Raw genomic sequence first — 4,774 nt, 5'->3', positions numbered from 1 at the left:
TCCTGTACACACAAAGGTTTGTGAGGTCCCAGCTGCGATAGATGAGATCACAGCACATCTGATCAATAAGAAAACAATATTATGAGTAAAACTATGTTACGAGACGTTCACTATGCAGAAATCTCACCAGTTGTTGTGCTGAGACACTGGTGATGCTGCTGCAGTATAAAATATCAGTTTGGAAGTCCTGTTTGGAAATGATGTAGATGTCTAGTGCACTAATTTCCTTTATCTTACACAACAAAAGTTAAATGTTTAAACCTAATTAAAGACAAAGAGTTTACCGGGGATTAGTGTTGCCATAGTTAGTGAGGGAATTTCCAATGCGGATCTCAGCACCATTGAGCCTCTCATGGCAACAATCTCGTCTGTTGGTGATGGTGACAGTGCTGATCGCATAAGTCCTCAGCAGGTCCAAACTCCACCATGGATTTTGATCTTTCAGTGTGTGTGTACAGGATCCCTCTGGCCAGTTGCTAGCACGATTTCCATCAATGGCCCTTTCAGGGACAGCATTCTCAAACAGAGAGGACTGAGTCACTTTCCCACCTTTAGCAATATTTGTATCTAGGCAGAGTTGTAAAATGTGTTACTAAAGATAGTTTGAGGAAAGCACAAAAGAATTGCATGCCTTGATCTATCTGACCAAAGCAACTAAAGAAACAGGCGACAATATACAGTATTTGATTTGATTGAACTCAATATCATATATTGTGAAGATTGTCAAAACATTTTTATCCTAACTATTTTACAGAAAGAAACAGTCCAAATCAATTTCGTCATGACATCATGTTACAAGTTGAGTGCATGTGTGTTTGCTTTGTTTTGATTTATTGAAGTGAACCGGCCCCTTTAATATTTATCTTTATTTGTTTAAAATCTAAAATTATAATTCATTGGAGAAATATAAAATATTTGATTGAACTAATCAAAAGAATAATCTCACCAGAAATGCCACTTGTCTGTCCTAGAACAGCCAACAAGATAAAGATCAAACCTGGAGTCATCATCCTGTTGAGAAAGTTCACCACATTTCTATGGAACACTGATATGTTTTAATAATAACTTTTTTTATTTTTACTAATTCCATCATTTGACGAGCATGAAATAAACCATACTGATATCCACCTATACATACTATTTTCATTTATATATATATATATATATATACACACACACACATGCCCAAATAACTGTTTCTGTGTACTTTTCTTGCACCGTGCATATTCCCACTCCATTTTGTGCATTAAATAGTTTTCTTCTGCTATAAACATGCGTATGTTTAGCTGCCAACTAAATACATTACATTTACACTGAACAAAATTATAAATGCAACACTTTTAGCCCCCATTCATCATGAACTCATGATCTAAGACTTTCTCTATGTACACAAAAGGCCTATTTCTCTCAAATATTTTCCACAAATCTGTCAAAATCTGTGTTAATGGGCACTTCTCCTTTGCTGAGATAATCCATCCACCTCACAGGTGTGGCATATCAAGATGCTGATCAGACAGCATGGGTATTGCACAGGTGTGCCACTCGAAAATGAGCAGTTTCACTGTACTGGGGGGGTCCGGAAACCAGTCAGTATCTGGTGTACCCACCATTTCCCTCACACAGTGCAACGCACCTCCACCAAAGGCATGTCTTATCCATTGCGCCTTCGCCACCCATAAATAATGTAATAAGTCTGAACTAAGTCTAAATTAAAGCTGTCAAAGTAGAACACAATAGTTAAAAGACGGTGTGAGGTTAGTGAAAAAATACACATCAGAAGTGTATTTGTATGGAAGCCTTGAGAGGCAAGTCCACTTGTTTTCTAGTGATCAATATTCTAACCCTGATCTTAATTTGTTTTCTCTTCTCTGTTTATGCCTTAAGAGCGGGTGAAAAAAGGCTTTGCCAGGATTATCTTCTTAAATTACTTTTTTTTTCATCTGTGAAGTTTTGCCAGGTGAACAAAACAGGGTTTTGCTAGGATGGTGTTTCTAAAAATAGGTGAATAACAAAATCTTCTAAATATAACTAAACACATTCATTTCTTTTTCCAGGTAACTTTTAATTTCTCTATTTACTCTTAACACAAAGTGCATAACCTGACAAAAACATTTACAAGAAAGCCCAAATGAATGTAAAGTTGGTCTGAGTTTATAACTAAAAAATTACAAGAATGTTTGAAAAAATAAAACAAAAAAAAACCCCAGACCAAAATAGCTCATGGGCCCCTGTTGCAAAAAACATGTTTGCTCTGTGCAGGCTCGACCAGCTGGATTACTTTGGCACAAAAGAAAATGTCTAAGCATTTGGATAACTGTTTGACCCACTATCATACATTCAATAGATTTATGGACTTCTAGCAAAGTGTGTATTATGTGTTTTCCCCTCAAAGTTCATGTTGCTTTCCTTTTATTTGTTTGTTTTTTGAATGAATTGTATTAAAAGACAGTTAAAAACATACATAGCAATCACCATCCATCAAATCTTAGGTAATCTCCCACGAGCCTATAAAGTTTCAGACAAAACATTTAACTGACGCATATTTAGATCTAATTTACCCTTACAGGATTCCTTACCTGACCAAGACATCAAGATCACAAATGTGAAAAAACAAAGGTGAAAAAGAAAAAAAGTGATATGACTGGAAGAACAAAAAAGTGATAACATAAATATTTCTGTTAACTATGATCGCAATCTTTTCCTAACTAAACATAAAAATATTGATTAACAAATTATATTATCAGTATATATTTGTCACATGGTTTTTGTATATTGTTATTTTAACAAAACAAAATGTTTTCTTTTTTTCTTCCTTTGTGCTGGAATGGGCCAAGTATAATATTTGGAAGCTTGTCTTTATCAGTATCAGGAATGTTAAGGACCATCTCACAAACATTTCACCCTAAATCTGAGGCCCATTTAGACCTGTCTTAAAAAATGATTATTGGTGCATATTTATGGTTTTAGCATTGATGTGTAACAGTAACTAGCTATAACCCAAATACATCAATGATTAGTAAACTATGCATCAAATGTACATAATCAAATCAATGTTTTAGCACCATTGCTGGGAATAGGTATTTTATCAGCCTCCAAAGCTGTCACTCACCCTCATTTTCAGTCTGAATTATTTTGTTAATCTTTGATGAATGAGTTGCATAAATATTCTGTCCTTTTCAAATTGCATCATAAACCTGAAAGCATATACTAAAAAATTACAACTATTTCACTTAAGGCATTCTCATTTATGACGTGATTACTAGCTTGTCATTCAAGTCAAGAGGTTATTTACTGGCAAAAAAAGACATATGGTAGAAAGGAAAAACAAAGTCACTAATCCTACAAAAGACGTAACTGGTAGCTCTCAAACACCATGGAAGCATCTATGGTCTGTATGTGTGCATAGAGAGCAATTCCTTTATACTTTTGTGCAGAGCAATATTGACAACTGCTTAATAATTAACATCCCAGTGCTATAGGTGTTGTTTGCATACCAAATGCCTGATCACATGTGAAGTTGGTGGTGGTTAAGTCCTCTTTGCTGCATCACCGGAGCCAAAGTCAATAGTTGTTCAGTAGAAAAACACAGAGAGAGTTGTTATCTATTATGTTACAAGATGCAGACAAAGTGGATAGACAGCCCTTGGCTGTCTGTCTCATAAACATAACCAACCGAAGCAGGAAATAAAAGAGTGACTGATGGCAGAGGGAGAAAGGTTGAAGCAAACCACCAGACCTCCTCCCTCCATTATGTGCCCAGCATGCCATTGTTCTGTTCATGTTTCATGTGCTGTTTGTGTACAAAATGAAAATGCTGTGAATGTTTAACTGACTAAAACACAATCCTAAAGAGCATTCTCCTCCCCACAGAACGTCGTCCATCTTTGGCTCGGTGTGTAACGCGCTCCACTCTCCACAAAATGGCATGTTCACCGAAGCTAAGCTTATGGCCCTACAGCAACCTAAGCTTGAGCGATACGGTAGGAGGGCCTGGGTTTTCGCTTTGCTAGCCAAACCACTGAGACAGAAGCCCATAGTCCACATCGCTTTCCCGGTGGCAACCGAGTGAGACAGTAGTAGGGCTTGGACTTCCTACTTGCTAGCCAGGCTGCCCGGCCCGCGGGTGACAGCCGTTTGAAGGGCTCATGCCATGACGGCGACACAATCCCAGATAGCAAAAATCATGCAGCCCAGATCTGGCCCAGATCCTTCATAAGTTCTGGGCCAGATCTGTAAAACGGACCCGGGCCGGTGTCCTTTAGCACAACGGGCCAATGCCGGCGCGGATCCGGTTTTCACATCTGGGCCGGCACTGTTCCAGCTCCAGAACGGATGACAATTATTATGTAGTCATTTGGCCCAAATGTGGGCCAGATCTGGACCAGTTCCATACTGGATCTGGCCCAGAGTCTCTAAGATACTGTTGAGGATCCGGTTTTCACATCTGGACTGGCACTGGGCCGGCACTGGGCCAGCTCCATTTATTAGTTCTGACCTCTTTCATAACCTTGATCTATACCCACAAAACATATACAAAAATGTGGATTTTTTTGTTATGGCAGGAGCTGGTCTATATAATGTATAACAAATAGTGACTTGTATATCACTAAGGTACACTAAGATTTCTTGTTTTACTTTCGTTTTCTTTTTCCTTGCATTTTAAACTCGATTACTTTTTTCTTTTGAATTTAAAAAGCATGGACAGTCAAAACTACTGTTACACTCTGTTACAAAGACTGTTTCTATTTGTCCTACACAGAATTTCAACAAAGAA

Source organism: Micropterus dolomieu, linkage group LG03 (genome assembly GCF_021292245.1).
Source record: "Micropterus dolomieu isolate WLL.071019.BEF.003 ecotype Adirondacks linkage group LG03, ASM2129224v1, whole genome shotgun sequence".
In the NCBI taxonomy this organism is placed as follows: Eukaryota; Metazoa; Chordata; class Actinopteri; order Centrarchiformes; family Centrarchidae; genus Micropterus; species Micropterus dolomieu.
This window is presented reverse-complemented; position numbering follows the sequence as displayed.